Consider the following 23,033-nt stretch of genomic DNA (forward strand, 5'->3'; position numbering starts at 1 on the left):
CTAACATTAGTTTTCAAAAAACATTCTGCATGTTGTACTGTTTAGCACAGCCATCTCTAACTCATCATTTTCTCTAGTTGTTGCTTTCAGAGAGATACATAAAGCAAAAAACAAATGTTATGGGTACTTGTCATAATTCTGTATTTGTAAACACAGCTCTGAGACTACGGGGGTTGGGACTACCTGGTACACAAAACTACTCTTATTCCTTAAGGTAAAGCATCTTCTGGACTCCAGTGCTGGAATAACTGAAAATTGTAATACGTCTACAGATACCGATATTAAAAAAGACAAGGCGGGGGCGACATAGCAAAGGCTGGTTCCTTCAGATGGAGCTCCACTCATAGATATGTTGTTAATAGTAAGTACATATTATTGTCATACCTGATTTCATAGCACTGGAGCAGCAGAAGCTTAAAAACAGGGGCTCAAGCTTACACACCTGGGTGACTACCCTAAGTTAATGCACCCTTGATCAGGGCTCCCAAAGGATGACCTAAGCCTACAACCAAGATATGGTTAAACAAATGCTGACTAAGGCAGACCTTCTAAGGAAGGATGTAGATGTGGCAACATTTCTTTGCAGAGTGATGTCTGGAACAGACTAACATTTTTCTAACTGTAACATAAAACAACAATGACACTGAAAAGCCTTCTAAATAGAAACTGTTTAGTGACTTTTGCTTTGAAGACCATCATAAAAGACACAAAACCTCATCACCCTTGTGTATGAGCTATGCCAGAGCTGACTGTACATGCATGCGTAAAAGAAGGAACATGCCTTGATTACTATATTATGTATAGAACCCAGACAAATTAACCTGAACTTATCAAAGAGGTCCTTAATCTAAAAGTGAATGATCAGAGCCTTGGGAAAAGTACAGTTTTGTACCTACCATAAATGTAGATGTTCAAGTGTTCACACTGCTGCAGTCATCACATTTGGGTTATCCTGCCGTCAGGCGGTCCCGCAGTCGGCCAGAGTTCCAAAGTCTTGGTCCGGTGTTGGTTGCTGTCGCTTCTTCCCTGACGTCAGTGCACCAGGGGTATAAAAGATGCATCAACGCCATTTTCTTCAGTTTTTCTTGCCCCAGATGTCAGGTGCCCCCAAGTAGGTAGGCAATACATATAAAATAAAAACAATACCTTCAGTCACAAGCAAATACACCACAAAGGTTGTATAGGATAGAAAGGTATAGATAAGGCAAGCTAGTTCAGAGGGGATGGAGGGAGGGTAACCTGGACTGCAGCAATGTGAACACTCGAACATCCACATTTATGGTAGGTACAAAACTGTACTACGTTCATCGTGTTACACTGCTGCAGTCATCACACTTGGGTAGAATCCCAAAGTTAAGGTTGGGTGGCTGGTCTATAAAGAGTTAGGATTGGCTATGAGACCCTGCAGAACTGCAGTGGCAAATCCTGCTCTGGATTTAGAGTAAAGAGGCAGGTGGTAATGCTTGGTAAAGGTGTGCACTGAACTCCAAGTTGCAGCCTCCAAAATTTCCTTGGTAGGTACTCCTCTGAGAAAGGCCGCTGAAGTGGCTGTAGCCCTGGTGGAATGTGGTCTAATGCTATTTGGGACTGATTTCCCATGCTGTGTGTAGCAGCAACGAATACAGTGTCCTATCCATTTGGATATAGTCTGCTTTGAGATAGCCTTGCCCTGTAATCCTGCAGCATATGCTACAAACAGTTGCTCAGTTTTCCTGATAGCTTTTGTTTTGTCCAAGTAGAAGCATAGCTGCCTGTGTATGTCCAAAGAATGCAGAAGTTTCTCCCCTTTATTCTGGGGGTTTGGATAAAAAGTTGGCAAATGGGTGGTTTGGTTAAGAGCCACACTAGATACCACCTTTGGCATAAAGGTAGGGTTTGTCCTTAAAGAAACCCTGTCCTGATGAAAAATTATAAAAGGTTCCACTGCCATTAATGCCTGTAGCTCTGAGACTCTTCGTGCTGAAATTACTGCTAGGAGCAGAGCTGTTTTCCATGATAAAAATTTTAGATCGGCTGTATCGGCTGGCTCAAAAGGTGGCATGGATCTTAATTGATGAGAAGGATAGGCCTCTGTCCAGCATCTCAGTTAAGTATTGTAAAATCTGAGGAATGTTTGGAACAAGAGGGTCAAGGCTTTGAGCCTGGTTCCAGGCGCAGAATCTCTTCCATTTTTCTGAGTAAGCTTTCCTGGTGCTAGGCCTCCTGGCCTCCAAAATGACATCCATAACTGCTTTAGAGAGAGGTGTTGCCGGTTTGACTAATAAATCTGCCAGGCAGCCAGGTTTAGGGTTTTGAGCTGACCGTGCAGGATCTGATTGTTTTGTTGAGTCAGAAGGTGTGGAATTTGAGGCAAAATCCATGGTGGGCCTTGAGCTAGGTTCCTTAAGATAGGGTACCAGTGCTGACGTGGCCAGTCTGGAGCAATCAGGATCATCTGTGGTTTCTCTCGTCTGGCTTTTAGGAGTACCTTTGAAAGGAGAGGCAGAGGCAGGAAGGCATAAACTTTTAGGTTTTTCCAGCTGAACAAAAGAGCATCCACTTTCCATGCTTGTTTGTGATAAGTCCTTGTGCAGAATTTTTGTAGTTGGCAATTCAGTGGGGAGGCAAAAAGATCTATGTCTGGGCATCCCCATTTTTGCAATACCCTGCTGAAGATTTGTGGATTCAATTTCCATTCGTGAGGGTCCATGATATTTCTGCTTGGATCGTCTGCCAGAGTATTTTTCTTTCCTGGCAGGAATTGTGTTTGCAGGTGAACTTGGTACGTTGGAGCTGTGTTCCACAAGGTCATGGCTTGCCTGCATAGGGGGTAAGAATGAGTGCCCCCTTGCTTGTTTATGTACCATATTACTGTGGTGTTGTCTGTCTTTAATAATAATTGTCCTGGATGCAGAAGGTCCTTGAAAGCTGTTAGGGCATTTTGAACAGTCAACATATCTTTTTGATTGATGTGAAGATGCATCTGGTCTGTGGTCCACTTGCCCTGAATGCATTTTCCTGCCATGTGTGTTCCCCAGGCATAATCTGAAGCATCTGTTGTTAGAGTCTGCCTGGCTATGGGTAAGGTGAAAGGCTGACCCTTGTTTAGGTGACATGCCTGCGCCCACCATCAAAACTCCTGTTGTAGGCAGGGAATCATTGGTATTACTGCTTCTAAACTGTGAGAGTGCGGAGTCCAAATACTTTTTAGGTACCATTGTAGTTTCCTCATATGCAGTCTGGCATATGGTATTAGTAGCATGCAGGATGCCATGAATCCCAGGACCTGCAGAATTTTTCTTGCAGGGAGATGGGACTTTTTTGCCAGTAATTGAAAATATTGAGTTAGTTGAACTTGTTTGTCTGGCGTGAGGTAAGCCATCTGGGCCATTGTATTTAAGCTGGCACCCAGGAATATAATCTGTTGTGAGGGCACTAGTTTTGACTTCATTTCGTTTACTGTGTACCTTAGAGAAGTGAGCAACCTTTTTACAAATGCCAGATGCTGTAGAAGAATGTCCTTTGTCTCTACTTGAATGAGGCAGTCGTCCAGGTATGGATATATTTGAATTCCTTTTTGTCTGAAAAAAGCAATTACTGGTGCCAGGCACTTTGTGAAGACCCTGGGCGCAGTAGATAAGCCAAAGGGCAGTGCAGAGAATTGGTAGTGCATTGTACCAGCTTTGAATCTGTGGTGTCTTCTGCAATTTTGTCCGATAGGGACATGCAGGTATGGCTCTTTGAGGTCCAGAGTAACAAGCCAAGCGTTCTTGCCCAGCATGGGTAGAAGCTGCTGTAATGTCAACATTTTGAATTTCGGAATATCCAGGTAAGTATTTAGAATTGAAAGGTCTAGTATGGGCATCCAGGCCTTGTCCTTTCTGGGGACCAGGAAGTGTTTTGAGTAAAATCCTTGTCCTTGTTCCTGCTGTGGTACTTTTTGAATAGCTCTCATGTCCATGAGGGCTAAAATTTGTTTTTGTGCCTCTGCCCATTGATTTTGTGGCAGGTCTGGCATTCTTTTTAGCCTTGGTAAAGTATGAAAGTGGGACCTGTAACCTAGAGACACAATATTTAGAACCCATTTGTCTTGGGTGACTGTTTGCCAGTTTTCAGAAAAAAAGTGCTAGTTTTCCCCCCAAGGGGGCTTCCAAAAGGGAAGTACTTGGCGTACGAAGGGGAAAGTCATTGTGGCTGTTTACTGTAAGGTTGAGACTTGTCCTCACCTCCTTTTGCGGTTGAGGTGCCCCACTGTCATTGTCTGTTTGAGCCTTGGGGTTGAGATCTGCCTCTTGGGCGTCTGTATCTGCCTCTCTGTGGTCTGTCTGACACTGGAAAGGACCAATTTTTTGTAGGCCAATTTCTGCTAAATCGAGGTGGCTGTACCTGTAAGAAATCCTTGACTGTTTGCATAGATTTAGCTTTATCCTCCATTTTCTTTTACACCTCTTCTGCCTTAACACCAAATAAGGTATCATGCTGTAAAGGAGCATCCAATAATTTTGCCTTAACATGATCAGGTAAACTCTGTTCTTTTAACCAAGCATGCCTTCGAATCAGTGAACCTGTAACTGCGGCTCTACAAGAGGCCTCTAGAGAATCAAAACCACACTGCAGAGTATGTTTTCCCACCTGTTCAACTGCATGCAATAAATCCTGCATTTCTTTACAATTAGGAGCTTCTGAGCTTGCAAGCATTTTCTGTTTTAATTGAGTCATTAAATATTGTTGGTACTTAAGCATGTGAAACTGGCAATTTAAAGCTCTTACTGCTAAAGTTGCAGAAGTGCATACTTTCTTCCCCATCTATCCAAAGCTCTGGAATCTCTGTCAGAGGGTACTGGATTTTTTGCAATGGAAGCCTTAACCCCTTTTGGACCCTGGGAAATAGTTTCTGGATCAGCAGAAAGGTTTTTATAAAGAAACTTGTGAGAGTCAGGGACTCTGTAGTACCTACCTGGCTTGGATGGTGCAGGGGGCAAGGAATCGGGAGATAAGCTGGATTCAGAGAACACATCATCCACAATATCTAGCACAGGTGGACTAGCCAGGGGCCTGTGCTGAGGCAATAAAAGGAAATCTCTGAGCCTTTTCTTAGATTCTGAGTAATCCTGACTTTCCCAATGGAAATGCTCCCTCATGGTATGTAAAGTTTCCCCAAAAGAATAATCCTCAGGAGGAGAGGCTGAAGGGATAGATTCTTCAGCATCAGAGGCCTCATAGGGGGTAGAGAGTACCCCTGGTCTGAAGAGGAATCAGAGGAAATGGAAACTTGATCACAGGAATCATAGTCTGTATCCTGCCTAGGCCTTTTCTTAGGAGGAGGATGGGAACCCCGGATTAGAGTAATGAGGTCTTCGGCCATTTTAAGCATCTGTTTCTTAGGCATGGAGGCTTGTCCACGAGAATGCTGTACTTGTTTCTTTGTCTTTAGTGGTACTTTTGTCTTGGCTGTAGTTTTAATGGTAAGTTGTGAAGGTCTGAAAACACCCTCAGAAGCCGATGCCTGCTCAGCAGCTCCGGACCCATCTGAGGGATTAATTTCCGTAGGCCCAATACCCTGAGTTTCCAGAGGCCTGGTTGTCTCCACATGGGAGTCGGAGGCGGCCTGTGGCTCTGAGGTAGCGGGTGTCAGGGGCTGCGAAAGCGCCTCACTGAGAACCGGCAACTGGCCTAGAAGAGGCTTCGCCGTTGGTTTTGGACCTCGGATGTCTGTCTTTATCCTTGTCCTTGCATTTTTTCGGTATTGCGGTCGTCGGTTGATCCGACAGCATAGTATAATTGAATCTTCGGCCAAAGTAGTGCAAAGCAAAATCAAAACGCCTTTTAATAGTACGTTTGTTAAATCTAACACAAAACCGACAACTAGTGACGTCGTGATCAGGGCCTAGGCATGGAATACAGTAAGAGTGGAAGTCCTTATGAGGTATTTGCTTTCCACAAGAAATACAATTATTAACTTTTTCTGACATCGGTCTGAGGCAAGAAAAAAGTTTCCCCAACAGGGTACTTAGCTTTATTGAAGACTTCGGATCTGAAATTCGACTTCGAAAATCTCAGGAGTCGGCCGACTGGCACTTACAAACTGCTTCTGCTTCGGGCACCGCTCGGCAAGAAAGACTGAAGAAAATGGCGTCGGATGCATCTTATATACCCCTGGCGCACTGACATCAGGGAAGAAGCGACAGCAACCGACGCCGGACCAAGAATTTGCAATTCTGGCCGACTGCGGGACTGCCTAATGGCAGGATAACCCAAGTGTGATGACTGCAGCAGTGTAACACGATGAACATCTTCCTTTAAAAAAAGGTAAAGTAATAAAGCACAAAAGAGCAGCTTATAAATTCCAAACTTCTTTTGGCAAACTTCCAAATGAAACAAGTTTTAGCATTTAATTAGTTCAGAAGTGAGAACAGATGTACTAGAAACAAGATCCCTTACAAAAAGCCCAATAATGAAGACACTCCAAAGAAAGGTCTTGCATACTTCAAAGGATATAGTCATGGACGCAATGAAAAAGGACAGTTGTGTACACTTACCATAAATGTAGATATTCGAGTGTATTCACTGCTGTAGTCATCACATTTGGGTTATCCCTGCCAGGGTAGCCCTTGGCCGGCCTGAATACCAGAGACATAGTATTTCTGCATCGGTTGCTGTCACTTGAGGACCGACGTCAGGTTGTCAGTGGTAAAAAGGGAGGCATCCGACGCCATTACATCAGTTTTTCTTGCCCTAACCTGTCAGGAGCCCCCAAAGAAGGATGCCAGGCTCCGGTGGTAGAACCTCACCAGTGGAAAATTAATACCAATATGTCCCTTGTCAGGAAAGTAGAACAACAAGGAAAAAACGGAAGAGAAAGGGGAATGGAGGGTGGGAAACCAGGACTACAACAGTGAAGACACCGAACATCTACATTTACGTTAAGTGTACACAACTGTACTATGCTCGTCATGTTTCACTGATGCAGTCAACACATTTGGGTAGATTCCCAAAGCTGAAAAAATGGGTGGAGGCAGACCAGGAAGACAGGGACTGGCTAGCATGCCTTGCAAGAGAGTGCAGAATCCTTTCCCTCATGTTCTGGGGGTTAGGAAAGAAGGTGGATAAATGGATGGATTGGTCAAGAGCCACACTAGACACCACCTCCCTGGATCCAGGTGCAGAACCTTTTCCATTTATCTGCACAAGGCTTTCTGGTGCTAGGGCATCTGGCCTCTCGGACAACATCCAGAACCGGTTTTATATATATATATATATATATATATATATATGTATATATATATATATATATATATATATATGTATATATATATATATATATATATATATATATATTTTTTTTTTTTTTTTGGCTTCTGGTTTGGTTACTAGTCAAGAAGGTGTTTCTGTTGAGCTTACAGTAACAAATGGCCAGCATATGGGTGAAACCAAAAACGGTACAAATACCACACATAGAGTTAAAAATCAAGCCATAAAAATGGCTAGAATAATTTATTGTCCATACAGGTTTCAGCAAAATAGCCTTCATCAGTCAGGGTCAGCTGTTGGATTTTGTAAAAAGATATTTGTGTGATTCAGGGACTCTGTAGTACCTGTCTGGTTTTCTGGGAGCAGGATGGAGGGGGTCTGGAGTCAAGCTGGATTCAAGAAAGACATCATCCACCACATCTAGGACTGGGGGGAAGGCTAAGTGCCTGTGCTGTGGAAGGTCCAGGAACTCTCCGAGTCTCTTTGTCTTGACTCTCCCATTGGAAATGCTCCCTTAAGGTATGCAGGGTTTCTTCAAAAGAAAAATCTTCTGGGGGAGAGGCTGAAGGAATGGATTCCTCTGCATCAGAATCCTCATATGTGGAGAGGGGCTGCATGTCTTCATAGTCAGATGTATCGGATTCATCTGACTCTTGTTCAGACAAAAACTACTGGAAACAGATCTCTTTTCCTTTTAGAGAGAGTGGCTTGGCTTCCCCTAATCAGCATGATAAGGTCTTCTGCCATTTTAAGCATTTGAGACTGAGGCAAGGGAGCAGGCGCCTGAGAATGAGTAGTTGGTTTCTTGGGTGTGGTTCGACCCTTGGGCCTAAGGAACTCTGCTGTTGTCGAAAGAACAGTAGTCGTGAAAGAAAGTGCCGGTTTATGTTAGGATTCGGTGTTTCGTAGGACTTCCTCAGAAGCCAGTACCTGCACAGCGGCTCTGGACACATCTAAGGTAGAGATGACCACAGGATCCTTAGACGAAGAAGAGTTCTGTGGCATACCAGACTCCAAAAGGGTTTTGGTAGCGGCCTGCGAATTAACTGAAGTGGGCATCAGGGGCTGCTAAAGCGCCTGAGTTCCGGAGGACTGATGACCAGCTTAACAGGCAGCATCATCGGAAGGTTTGGTCCTGTGCGGTCCATCTCTGTCTTTATCTTTACTTTTTTTGGAAGATCTGCTGTCGGATGGCTTACCGAAGCCACATCAGAATTAGAGGACTGCAAATGGAAATATCTGGCTACAATAAGGGCCAGATGATGAATAGTTCTGGCGTTAAACAAAGCACAGAAGCGACAATGAGAGACCTTGTGGTCTGGGCCTAGACAAGTGATGTGGCAAGAGTGGAAATCCCGGTGTGGTATTTGCTTTCCACAGGCGAGACGATTATTAACTTTTTCTGACATTGGTTAGTGCAAGAAAAAAGGATCCCCAACGGGGTACTTAGGTTTTGAAGACTTCAACTTCAATTCGGAAACGAAACTCAGGTAGCGGCCGACCGGCACTCATGTGAACTGCTTCTGCTTCGGGCTCCACAGCAAGAAAGACTGATGTAATGGCGGTGGATGCCTTCATTTATACCACCGATGACCTGACGTCATTCCTCAAGCGACTTAACTGATGCAGAAATATTAAGTCTCTGGGATAACCCAAATGTAATGACTGCAACAGTGAAACAGGAAGAACATCTGCAAACAAGTGAATTTCAGCTAGAAAATAATTAAGGCCTGAGCCAAACGCCAGAGAGTGGCATTTTAAAAGTTGGGCATCAGAACTTGTTCTTTGGCACAAATGGAAACCTCTGTCATTCATGTTGAGTGTGTGTGTGTGTGTGTGTGTGTGTGTGTGTGTGTGTGTGTGTGTGTGTGTGTGAGATAGAGGGGTAGACGGTCTCAAAAAAGGGATAAAAAAAAAAAAACAAAAACAAAACTTATGTGCTTACCATAATGACGGCCGGAGGGTCTATCTTCTCCACCTGTATGACTTAAGGCCAGCAGGACTCAGGCAGCTCAGCTCCTAAAACTTTGCACAGATACCAAACTTATCCTTCTCTTTACCCACAATCCTGTGTACAGAAGAACCCCTTTTTAAATCTCCATTAGCCTAAAGAAGACCAAGCACAAAGGAAGATGGCACAGTTGTGTAAGTTAATTTACCATAATGGTAGATGTTCGAATACATCACTGTTGCAGTAGTCATACTTATATGAGACATATCTTGTTAAGGATACTGGATGTCCAGTTGGTCTACAAAGTTTCAGGCTCCTTCCTCTCACACTGTATACCTATTCTCACAAAAAGCAAACCAAAAAAAAAACATACTGTACCAATAAAAGAATTGAAAGAATATCCATGTTGCACCTCAGTGACATACAAAAGTCTATATTTAATATGTAAATACTGAATGTAGCACCCTTGGAAAATATAAAACAAAGAATTACTAAATCTTCAAAATTTTAAAAAGGTCTTGACTGATGAATGGGTTCCATTCCTGCCAAAGTACTAAAAATGGAGAAATTAAACGAGGCAGAAACCACTATGAAGAACTCCATAATGGGCATGCCAAAACTCGGAGCTTTCCTGCCCTAAATAGGCAGGCAGAAGCCCAAAGTAATACTGTCATGTCAAAACAGCAAATGTATAAAGATGGATATCCCACACTAGCTAGGGGAAGTGAAGGAAAAAGGGGGATGAAATGAGGGCATTAGCTCTGCAACAGAGATCTATCTGAATGTCTTCCACTGTGGAAAGTTAACTTACACAACTGTCGCAGTAGCCATAACTATATGAGATTATTGCCAAAGCTCAGAAAGAAAGGGTAGAAGGAGAAGGATCACAGTTTAGGAGTCCCTGGAGAAGAGCTCTAGGAAACCCTGCCCTCACTATGGAAAATTAGTCAAGCCTGTAGTGCCTAGTGAAAGGGTGCACTGGGAACCATATAGCTGTCTCTAAAAAAGCTCACCAGTTTCCAAAAAGCCTCCGAAGTGACAATGGCTCAGGTAGAATAAGCCTTGACATTCTGAGGAGGTTTTTTTTCCATGGTTTGAGTACCAAAACTAAATAGCTTGTGACAGCCATCTAGAAATGGTTTGCTTAGATAATACCTGACCTTTTTGCTTAGCATCACAGAAAAGAAAAAACTGTCTGGATTTTTTTTAATCTCATTACTAAATCAGGACATGGACATGCAAAAATTAACAGAAAACAAAACAAAATATAACAACATTTTCAAGTATATGTAAATGTTTTACTTTTAATAAATTTAATTTAATACAGCTTTATGTAATTTGCTGAATTCCTGTCGTCCTTTACACCGTACTCCTCCTCCTCCTGAACACTATTCAGCATATACAGCTCCCAAAAATTCCATTTATTTATAACCAATCCGTTCATTCCTTTTTTTACAGATCCCAACTCCAATTCTTTTATCTCCTTTAATATCCAATACTTCAACTATAATGGGTTTAGATTTTGCTTTCCATTTTCTAGTAATTGATTTTTTGGCAGCCAACATCATTAAACTTTGTAAAACCTTACTATGTTTAGACCATTGAGATCCTATATTCCAGCTCACCAGAATAATTTCCTTAGTTACCACTATTTAGCTAGATTTTATCAATTCTTTAGTCTTATCTAAGCAAATCCTTAGCTGCCAGCGGACATCTAGAGTATGAAGAATTCATTATCCCCTGTTTTCAGATTCAGGGAGACTGGTTTGAGGGTAAACTCAGAAATAACCTTGGGCATAAAGAAAGGGATGGATCCAAGAAGCACCTTGTCCTTACTCAAGATCTTAAAAGGTTGAACAGACATAAAGGCCTATAAGTTAGACACTTGTCTAGCAGAAGTCAGAGCAATGAGTAAAGCCCATCTTCCAAGTTAGAAATTGCAGCGAATTGGCTGCAGGTTCAAAAGCAGAAAAGTTAAACTTCTACACACAAAATTTAGATCCTAAGGACTTAGTAAGGAGGAGACATTTGTGTTCTATGCAATACACCTTTTAAAAATTGCTTTGACTTGGAATAAATCAGAAAGCTGGGAGGATCAACAAGCAGAGACGTAGAAATGGCCAAAAGTGTGTACCTTCGTGGAAGCATACGCAAGGCCAAAAATGAGTAAATTACACAGGGACTGAAGAACCAGAGGAATCTCTGCTTGGAATGGGTATTTTTCTCTATTATGGCACCAACCAGAAATTCTCTTCCATTTACATGATTTCTTTATAGCAGATTTTCTTGCCACCTTTAAATACCTACTGCATGTCCTCAGGAAAAAAATGCATAAATGGGATAAAAAAACAATTATCATCCATAGAGTCAGATGGAGATTTTGGATGTTGAGGTGGATGAGGACTCCTTTTGTCCAGTGTGAAAAAGTCCACTCTGTGAGGTACTTTCTGATAACCGTCCTTGGCCAGATGCATGAGAAGGGAGAACCAATGCTGTCTGGGCCACAAGAGAGTCACCAGAAGTATCTTTGCCAAATCCTTCTTGACCTTTAGGACTATGGATATCAGAGGACAGGGGTGCATAAAGGAATACTCTTATCTGAAGAAACAGAATCATCTGTTTTCACATCTTTTTGTAAGGTCACAGAACACAACTGTTTAGGAGGCAAGCAGATCTACCTGGTGAGCTCCCAACAAGTGCACAATCTCCTGGAAGACCTCTGGAGGTTGCATGCAATTATGAGAGTAATTATGAGAGTCTATCCTGGGTCATCTCAAAGAGAGTCTGAACTGTGTTCTGCTCTGAAAAATGAAAGTTGCCTGTAGAGTTAGACTGTGCTGAATTGCCAATTCCCAGGCAATCATAGCACGCCTGCAAAAAGAGCAAAATTCCATAGCCTGCCTTGCATGTTTATATACCACATTACTGTGGTGATGCCGGTTATTAGTAACAGCAGTCCATGTATCATCAGCTGAGTTAGAGCTTTGATTGGTTTTATTAGGGCCATCCCTTCCTTGAGTTGTTTGTGCTTGCATCTGAAATAAGGCTCCCAGATACCCTGGACCTTGACACCTTGGCACACTACCCACCTTGCAAAGTCTGAGCTGTCTGTGATAACTGAGTGAAAAGGATCAAGTTGGGGGTGGGAGGGAGAAAGAGGGAGACCCCGACTTAGTAGGACTTGGTTTACCCATCAATAGAGATCTTTCTTGATAAGTATTAGGACAATGTTTAGGATGGTCAGAGGGTACAGATATTGTGCCCAAATGGATTTGAGGAACTACTGAATTTTCCTTACATTAAACTTAAAAGGAAAAAGCAATAATAGAAATTGGCCAGAAAACTGGGCAGAAAGCCCACAGAAGAAAATGGATCAGGTTAATGATGATAATATCTAATATCTGACCACAGGCATGGTCAGTAAAGGAAAACATCTCAACAGTGACTACAAGTAAAACCCCCAACTCATCAAAGAACTGGAACACCATTAGCAGAGGGACTATGTTGGTGGCCAAGGGTACCCAACTCGGCAGAGGAACCAAGAAGCCAGTATCTGTGAAAGCCCTCTGGACCAAACAGTACAATGCTCCACAGATTAAAACACCACAAATGCCAGAAAAAATCCAAACAACATAACAGGGTTTCCTCTCAAAACAAAGAATCTAGACTGAAATAAAGATTCAAAAGATGACAACCAACAGAGAGTGAGCTGGAAGAGCTGAGACAGAGTCACCCTGTGTCTTACTGAATTGCAAAGTAGAACCAAGAGAAAGAAAAATTATTCAACAATAACTGGTCAACTTGGCAAGCAGAGCCAATGTCCAAAGGCCTGACCAAAACAGAATTTCCTTGTGGAAACAACTTGCAGAAACAAAACTCTACAGGAGGAAGCAAAGTAAAACAAGCCCCGAGAATAATTCCAGTAGATCCTGAGTTACTGAAAAACAGAGTTAAAGGACTCAGGCAAAACCTAGAGAGCAAACTTGAGAAGGAAGTCAGTGAAATCATTGCAGTCTGATAAGGAAGAGATCAGAAGACATGTAACCATCCCAAAAAGGGCTCCTGAAATCAAAAATCTGAATCTGGTCCAAGACGGAGACCAATTAGAAGGAACAAATAAATATTGACAGTAAAGGTACCTGGGTTTGCCCCAAGAAAGGGTAAAAAAGCAGACCTGCTGGTCCAGGACTGCTGGGTCCAGAATCAGCCCTGATGAACAAAGGGGGCTGCTATGAACAGGACAGACATCCATGATCAGGACCAAGGAGACATTCAAACTCAAAGGAAGTCAACGTCCCATGGGACAGTTGCCAAACTGTGGCATCAGCAGCAAGAAAAGATAATGGCTTAAAGACTTTGCATCCATCCACTATCAAAACCCTGAACCAGATCCCTAAACAAGGTCTTATTGGTGGAAAATGTTCCAGAAACACCTACATTAAGGTCCTAGTAGGAACTACTACCACCAAATGTCACAATCCTTGGCTTTGAAGAAGACACCAGACTGGTAAGAGGACTTTGTAGGATACAGTTCTGATCAGCTGAGTGTAATAACACAATGTGTGCATTAAAAAAAGAAATGTTACATAAAACAGTAGCTAAAATACCAAAACTTAATCGATACTGCAATTACATGGGAAAATTTAAGCATGTAGAACAGAAGGAAAGATTTCTCTACTGCACACAATCACCACCATCCAGTTAAGGTAAATAAGATATGTCAGGTTAAGAGCAGTTTAGAAGACAGGAGCATTCCTCTAAAATAAGACTTCACTGTATTAAAAAAAATAAAAAGGGATATTTTTATATAATGCATTCCCTAAACCCAGCACCACTACAGCACAGCAACATTTCCATATAAAAAATAAGCAAGGAACTCACCAAACTAACAAAAAAAAAAATCAAAGGCTAGAACTGTGCAACACTCTCGAAGAAGAAGAAAATTAGCCACAACCACGCTGATGTACAAAAATGAAATTGCAGGGGAGAACTATATTTGTTCTTGTGTTAAAATAACTATGTGACAGACAGAGACAGAAAGAGAGAGAGAGTAAATGAGCTAAAAAATAAATACAAATAAAAATAAAAATAAAAAAACATGAAAAGAAATGCAGTATAACAATCAAACAGCAGCCTGGGAGAGCCAGTACATGTGACTGCAATGAAGAGCACCAAAATAGATCTGGAGAGAATCCCTGCTTCACACATGATTGTAGATAAGAGAGAGGAGTTTGATGGCCTGGGAAAGTTTTACGTGCTAGCCAAGTCCTCCTGATCTCAAGTCCTGCAGATACAGGATGGCAGACCACGTCGGACCAAAAGTTAAAATAATTTACCATACTGCTAAACTGTCATAGTCAGTCATCAGAACGACTAGGGACATATAACTCTTCAGGCTGCTATTTCTCAGTACCCCTTCATTCCATAATGTACCATATTCATCTTACATTGCCGTAGCTTTCGTCAAGCTCTACGTCTGGGTGTAATACCCAGTTTATAAAACCTTGCAGTAAGGGGAAAAAAACATAGCTGCTGAGTGAGCAGAGGTCATCCAAGGTAGAATTTTTAAAGAACACTGCACATGAACTGCCAGTTCTGGAAGAATGTACTTACAAAGCAGCCTGCAATGTCTGCTGTACTCATTATAGCAGAAAACTATACAATCAGAAAAATATCACCTGAACGTACAACGAAAGGTGAGATCTACTTGTCTTCTAGATCCATGAGGAAAGTACAGTTTTGTACCTACCATAAATGTAGATGTCCAATAGGTATGCATCTGCAGTCCTAACATATGGGTTGTCCTGCCTCAGGCAGCCCTTCGGTCGGCCGGATTCCAAAGTCTGGGTCTGGCCTCGGCTGATGTCGCACTTCACCCGACGTCATAGCTGCTGTTTATTGGGTATAAAGGCATCAGCCGATGCCATTTTCCTCAGTGTTTCTTGCCCCAGATGCCAGGTGCCCTCTGGTAAGGCTAAATTTGGATAAATGCAAATAATTCCAAACAGTAGAGAGCAAACAATATAAGAATATATATATATATATATATATATATATATATATATATATATACAAACAAATACACCATAATAGATTCCCCCAGCTAGCTAAAAGAGAGGTAAATACCCTAGGAATACCACAGAGGGGAAGGAGGGTGGGTAATCCTGACTGCAGATGCATACCTATCGGACATCTACATTTATGGTAGGTACAAAACTGTACTATGTCCTTCAAGGATGCATCTGCAGTCCTAACATATGGGTAGAATACCATAGCCAAACTGGGGGAGGAGGCACTAAGATAAAGATGGTGTAGTTAAGATCCCTTGCAAAACAGCAGCTGCAAAACCTGCTCGGGATCTAGAATATAAGGGAAGATTATAATGCTTGGCAAATGTATGCACAGAGCTCCAAGTAGCAGCTTCTAAAATGTCTTTGGTAGCCACTCCTCGTAGGAAAGCTGTAGTGGTGGCTGTAGCTCTTGTGGAATGAGGTCTGATATTTTCAGGAGTTGTCTTTCCATGAAAAGAGTAGCAAAATCGAATGTAATTTCCTATCCATTTTGAGATTGTCTGTTTTGAAATTGCTTTTCCTTGCATTCCAGTTGCATATGCTACCAGAAGCTGGTCAGTTTTTCTGCTGGTCTTAGTTCTGTCCAGATAGTAGCGTAATTGTCTGTGCACATCCAAGGTATGTAGTAGTTTTTCCCCCCTGTTCTGTGGGTTGGGGAAGAATGTAGGTAAATGAATCGCTTGGTTCAATGATACTCTGGAGACCACTTTTGGCATAAAGGTAGGGTTAGTTCTCAGAGAGACTCTGTCCTGATGGAAGATAAGGAAGGGTTGTGCTGCCATTAATGCCTGTAACTCAGATACCCTTCTTGCTGAAGTGATTGCTAGCAGGAAAGCAGTTTTTCAAGACAAGAACTGTAATTCTGCTGTTGCTGCTGGTTCAAAAGGAGGAAGTGTTAACTTTTCCAGCACAAAGTTGAGATCCTATGTAGGTAAAGGTGGTTTCCTTGGAGGTTTTACATTTTTGATTCCTCTCAAGAACTGCCCGAGTAGAGGGTGAGAGAAGACAGGAGGATCCATGTTATATTCTGCTGAAATTGCTGATGTATGAATCTTAATGGAGAAGTAAGACAAGCTATTGTGGAACAGTTCTGCTAAATATTCCAGGATGTGTGCTCTGTTTGCCAATGAGACATTTTCTCCCTTTGCTGCGCTCCAAATGAGGTATCTTTTCCACTTGGCTGAATAAGTCTTCCTTGTGGAAGGTCTGCGTGCCTCCAGGATAATGTCCTTAACCCTCTGGGATAAACCTGGGTTATATTGTTTTATGGAATATTCCAAGCAGCTAGCTGCAGTGTTTTCAAGTTTGGATGTAGGATCTTGTAGTTGTCCTGTGTTAGAAGTAAGGGACATAGAGGTAGAGGCCATGCGTGTGGCCGAGACATGCTTCTCAGTAGCGGGTACCAATGTTGCCTCGGCCAGTCTGGAGCTATCAGGATTACCCTTGGCTGATCCTCTCTGATCTTCACTAGAACTTTGTACATCAAGGGAAGAGGTGGAAATGCATATGCTGTCAGGTTTTTCCAGCTGAAGGAAAGGGAGTCCACCCTCCAAGCAAGTGGGTGGTATGCTCTTGTGCAGAATTTCTTCAATTGGTGGTTGTGTGGGGAGGCGAACAGGTCTATGTCTGGTAGTCCCCATTTCTTTGTTATGGCTTTGAAGATGTCTGGATGCAGCATCCATTCGTGAGCATCCGTGGTAGTTCTGCTTAAGGTGTCTGCTAGAGAATTTTCTTTTCCTGGTACAAATCTGGCCTGAAGTTGAATGTTGAGATTCAGGGCCACATTCCACAGGTCCATTGCCATCCGGCATAGAGGATATGAATGTGTACCTCCCTGTTTGTTGATGTACCACATGACTGTGGTATTGTCGGTCCTTATCAGCAGATGACCTCGTTGAAGGAGTGGTCTGAATGCCTGGATCGCATTTTTCACTGCCAGCATCTCCTTTAGATTTATGTGTAGATTCAGCTGGTCTTGAGTCCATAGGCCTTGAATACACTTGTCCACCATGTGTGCCCCCCATCCTAGGTCCGAGGTGTCTGTGGTGATGGTCTGGCTTGGATGAGGTTTGTGGAAAGGCAAGCCTCTGTTCCACTGACAGGCCTGAGCCCACCACAGGAATTCTTGCTTCAGGCATGGAATTATTGGAATCTGGGCTTCTAGACTGTGCTTGTGTTGAGACCATACATTCCTTAGGTACCATTGTAGCTTTCTCATATGTAGCCTGGCATGTGGAACCAATATTATGCATGATGCCATGTAGCCCAGGGCTTGCAGGACTTTCCTTGCAGTAAGCCGAGTTTGTGTTGTTAATGTCATGAAGTAGGCTGGTAGTTGCTTTTGTTTTCTTCTGTGAGAAAAGCCATCTGAGTTGATGTATCCAGTTCTGCACCCAAGAATGTTATCCTTTGGGATGGTACTAGTCTTGACTTTTGCATGTTGACTGTGTATCCCAAGGCTTGCAACAGTTGTATGACATTTTCCAAATCTTTTGTTAATTTTGCCTTGTTGTCCGCTTGTATTAGGCAGTCGTCCAGGTATGGGTAAATTTGAATTCCCTGAAGCCTGCAATGAGCAATTACTGATGCCAGGCATTTCGTGAATACTCTGGGCGCAGTAGATAAGCCAAAAGGCAATGCTGAGAATTGATAATGCTCTGATCCTGCAAGAAATCTGAGGTGTCTTCTGCAATCTGGTCGTATAGGGACGTGCAGGTATGCCTCCTTGAGATCTAGAGTTACCAGCCAAGACTCCTTGCCCAGCATGGGAAGAAGCTGCTGGAGGGTCAGCATTTTGAATTTTGGAACAATGAGGTATGTGTTCAGTGCGGACAAGTCTAGAATAGGTCTCCATTGATTTTCTTTTCTTGGTACAAGGAAAAGCCGGGAGTAAAATACTTGGCCTTGTTCCATAGGTGGTACCTCTTCTATAGCTCTCATCCTTAGTAAATCGTTGACTTGTCTTAGAGCGTCTGTTTTTTGGCTGGGTGGTAGGTTTGGCATTCCTCTCTTTTTTGGTAGAGTGTGGAAGTGAAACCTGTAGCCCTTGTCTATTGTTTGTAAAGTCCATTTGTCTCCTGTAATGTAATGCCAGTTGTCGGAGAATAAGGCTAGCTTTCCGCCCAAGGGTGCTTCCAGTTGTTCCCTGGTAGGCGGAACTAGAGCCAAGTCATTGTGTCTGCCCTGTGGAAGTGGTTGTAGTTGAATCTGTGGCAGTATTTCTCTGGTTGGTAGGTTGCCACTGACGTCCCCTGTAGGCACCCCTAGATTGACCTCTGCCTCTGGGCGCCTATTTCTGCCTCTCTGGGCTCTGGAGTTGTCTGGAAAGGACCAATTCTTCGAAGGCCAATTTCGGCTAAACCTCGGAGGTTGGACCTGTAAGAAATCCTTGACTGTTTGGACAGATTTTGCTTTTTCTTCCACCTTCTTTAGAACCTCCTGTGCAGGGGAGCCAAACAAACTTTGTTTCTCCATGGGAGCATCTAGAAGTTTTGACTTAACATGGTCTGGTAAGGATTGTTCTTTTAACCAGGCATGCCTTCGAATCACTGTTCCAGTCATAGCTGATCTAAAGGAAGCCTCCAGTGCATCATAGCCACATTTTAAGGAATGGTTACTGACCTGCTTAGAGTTATGTACCAAATCCTGAAGGGACTTGCGATCTAAAGGTTCAGGAGAAGACAGTTTTTTGTTTATCTGGTCTAACAAAAATTCCTGGTACTGAATCATGTGAAATTGACAGTTCAAGGCCCTGGCCGAAAGAGTAGCAGTATAAACCTTTTTACCCCATCTCTCTAATGCTCTAGATTCCCTTTCAGAGGGAAGAGGGTTTTTGGCAGAGGCAGCTGCCACACCTTTAGGGCCCTGTGAAATGGTTTCAGGGTCTGCAACAGGAGCCTTATACAAATGGTAATGTGTGTCCGGGACCCTGTAATATCTGTCTGGTTTGGCAGGGGCCGGGGGAAGAGAATCAGGGGCAGTACAGACATCATTATATGCATCATCAACAACTGTTAGTACTGGCGGAATGGCTAAAGGCCTGTGCTGTGGTAAGTGTAAAAAGGTCCTAAGCCTTTTTCTTGACTCTGAAAAATCCTGGCCCTGCCATTGGAAGTGTTCCCTCATAGCATGCAAAGTTTCCCCAAAGGAAAATTCTTCAGGAGGAGAAGCAGAAGGAATGGAGTCTTCTGCATCAGAATCCTCATAAGGAGAATATGGGCCCTCGTGAGGGTCTGAAATGTCCGAGTCATCCGAGGAGTAATCTGTAGAGACAGGTTCCGGGGGTTCAGTCCTAGGCCTCTTGTCTGGAGGGGGCTGAGAGGCCCTGTCTGGGTGAGGTTGGGATCCCCTGATCAAAGAAATGAAATCCTCAGCCAGGCTGAGCATTTGGGAACTAGAGGTAGGCCTATGTGAAGGAGTTTTAGCAGATAAGGCCTTAGAAGATTTAGCTGCTTTAGCCCTGGCAAAAGCCTTGATAGACATAGAAGCAGGGGGTCTAGCAGCCCCACGTGCAGGGGTAGATATGTCTAAAGGAATAGTGTCTGACAAATCCTGTGTGCCTGCTTCTGTAGCAGTAAATTCAGTAGCAGATTCAGCCATGCTCTGTGAGGCCTCGGCTATCGGAGGCATGCTTTCGGCCGAAGGAAGAACCGGGGGATCGGTTTCAGCCGAAACAGAGACACTCGCGGTTGGCCTAACCGTGGTTTCAGCCGAAACTGCGGGCCGCGAGTGTCGGTCCTTTTCCTTGCGTTTTTTAGCTAATTGAGTAGTCGGAGTCTCCGACGGCATTTTGTATGCAAAAGCGGGACCAAAAAACTCCTCTGCAAACTCCGACCGACGTCTAAGTGTCCGTCGGTTGAAGGAAGCACAGGCTAGACAAGCTGATACATCGTGGTCTGGGCCTAAGCAAGGAAGGCAGTAAGAGTGGAAATCCTTATGAGGTATTTGTTTCCCACAAGTTAAACAATTATTTACTTTGTCTGACATCGGCTGAGGCAAGAAAGAGTCCCCAACGGGGTACTTAGCTTTTTAGAAGTCTTCGGTAGTAGAAATCTCTGGATCTGACCGACCGGCACTTGCGAACAGCTTCTGCTTCGGGCACCGCGCGGCAAGAAAGACTGAGGAAAATGGCGTCTGCTGATGCCTTTATACCCAATAAACAGCAGCTATGACGTCGGGTGAAGTGCAACATCAGCCGAGGCCAGACCCAGACTTTGGAATCCGGCCGACAGAAGGGCTGCCTGAGGCAGGACAACCCATATGTTAGGACTGCAGATGCATCCTTGAAGGACATCAAATCCAGAGATATCTTAGCTGCTGTGCAGAACTATATAGTGAAGAATGTACCCATACTAAAAAAAAATATCTGTCAAACAACACAGATACACAAACTGACAGGTTTAGAATCATTTAATAGCCACCCTCAGCAAAAGGATTAGTTGGATCTTAAGGAAAATATCTCCATATGATAAAGGAAACAAGGATGTTTAAAATATAATAAAAGTGACGTTGTTTTACTTGCAAATGTGTCACAGGAAACCAAATGTTCAAGGTAATAACACTCAATTCAAAAAACATTCTGTCTGAAAGGGACCAACATGAAAATTAAAGGAAAACTCCACCCTAGAATTAAAAAAAATATTTTTTTCACACTGTTTCCTGACCTATTTTAACTCCTCAAAATCACTCTAAATGCTTTATTTGTTAATTTTAGCCGGTTTTCCACAACATAGCTACCAATGGGACTTGATGTATTAACATGATCTTGTTCTTCCTCAACCCTTTCTTTTTCCCATAATGCTTTGTATAACCCATGCCAAACATAAGGAAGTAACTGAATTCTCATGATACCGACATACAATGAGATTTTTGCAAGTCACGGTCATCTTCTATACCTTCTGTAAAAGGATTGCTTCTTTTTGTTTCTAATCACCCTCATTTATGTTTGGCTCAGAACTTGTTTTACACTATACTTAGAAGTTATCCAGCTACAGCCAGATAAGTAGCTAAATTGCTGGACTTTGTTCAGGGTATTCTTCTGTAGTCCAAGAGGAAATGAGTCCTCTCCCCCCACACTAATGCAGAGGTGTTAAAACTGTCACTGCACTGAGAGACCCTTGCACAATGAAGAGCAATAGACAGCTCATAATGGAAAGGAAGGGACTTCCAATATAAATCTCTTCCCCTCTGCCTGCAGTAGGATGATCTATTTATTTATTTATTTATTTAAATAGTTTCTTTTTTTTCTGGATGCCAGCAGCAGAAACTGATTCATTATTTTAGTTTGTTTTGTTACTAGTAACAACTGATTTACTCCTTCCTACATCTACAGCACAATATTACTGTAACTTAAGAATGTTCTGAAAATTATCTCTATTCCACAGTCCATGCAGTGCAACTAACAATATAACTAACTAAAAATGCACAAAGACAAGAGTGCCTCAGAGAGAAATTACTGATGCTAGGGCAAGGACTAGAGAATTGCTGAATAGTTTGTCTGTGAATTTGAGAGCAGCACAATAAGTTCAAAAAGAATTCATTACAGGCAATCCCCAGGTTACCGACATCCTGACAACCAAAAGATACGAACGGGTTGCTGCAATGTCGGAAATAACTTGAAAAATAAAATAAAATCTTTAAAGTTGCCCAAACCTGTGTGTGTGAGAGATCTGGAGAGTTAGAGCAATGTGCGAGTGTGAGTGAATGCAGATATGAAATGAGAAAGTGACTGTGTGTGAGACTGGGAGTGAGAGTGATGTGTGACTGAATGCAGGTATGAATGAGGAAAGTACAGTTGTGTATACTTACCAAAAATGTAGATGTTTGAGTGCATTCACTCTTGCAGTCGCAGTCATCACATTTGGGTTATCTGCTTGCAGTAGCCCTCAGTCGGCATGATTAACAAAGTCTTTGGTCCTACGTCGGTTGCTGTCTCTTCTTCCATGACATCAGGTCATCAGGGGTATAAAACATGCAGCCGATGTCATTTCATCAGTTTTTCTTGCTCCGGATGTCAGGTGCCCCCATAAAGGGAAGCAATTATATCTATAAATATACAAGTTTATACCTCCAACAAAAAAGCAAATACGCCAAAATGTTTTTAAGCATTGTAAAGGAGAGAAGAGGTATAGCCAAAAAAAGTCAGGGGGCTGGAGGGAGGGTAACCAGGACTGCAACAGTGAATACACTCGAACATCTACAGTTATGGTAAGTGTACACAACTGTACTATGTTCTTCATGTTTCACTGTTGCAGTCATCACATTTGGGTCGATTCCCAAAGCTAAGGATGGGAGGAGGAATTTAGATAGCATTAGGACCAGCTATAAGGCCCTGCAAGATTGCAGTGGCAAAGCCATCTCTGGATTTAGAGAAAATAGGCAAATGGTAATGCTTGGTGAAAGTATGGACAGAACTCCAGGTAGCAGCTTCCAGGATGTCCCTGGTAGGTATGCCTCTGAGAAAGGCTGTAGAGGTAGATGCAGCCCTGGTTGAATGGGGTCTGATCCCCTGTGTGATAGGTTTTCCATGGAGCTTGTAGCAGAAATGAATGCAATGGCTTATCCATTTGGAGATGGTTTGCTTTGAAATAGCCTTCCCCTCTGTCCCTGCAGCAAATGCCACCAGCAGTTGTTCAGATTTCCTTTCAGGTCTGGTCCTGTCCAAGTAGAATCTAAGTTGTCTGTGCACATCTAAGGAGTGCAGTATCCGTTCCCCTTTGTTCTGTGGATTAGGAAAGAAGGTCGTTAAATGAATGGACTGATTAAAGGCCACACCAGATACC

General features: G+C 42.9%; 1 protein-coding gene across 8 annotated transcripts in view; it reads right to left on the bottom strand.

Moving 5' to 3' along the window:
* The window catches only part of LOC122806811 (RNA polymerase-associated protein LEO1-like), a 424,604-nt gene that overhangs the window by 168,244 nt on the left and 233,327 nt on the right, over positions 1-23,033 (bottom strand). The gene's annotated exons all lie outside the window — the stretch shown is intronic.

Source organism: Protopterus annectens, chromosome 7.part0 (genome assembly GCF_019279795.1).
Source record: "Protopterus annectens isolate FY-2018-M chromosome 7.part0, PAN1.0, whole genome shotgun sequence".
NCBI lineage: Eukaryota > Metazoa > Chordata > Ceratodontiformes > Protopteridae > Protopterus > Protopterus annectens.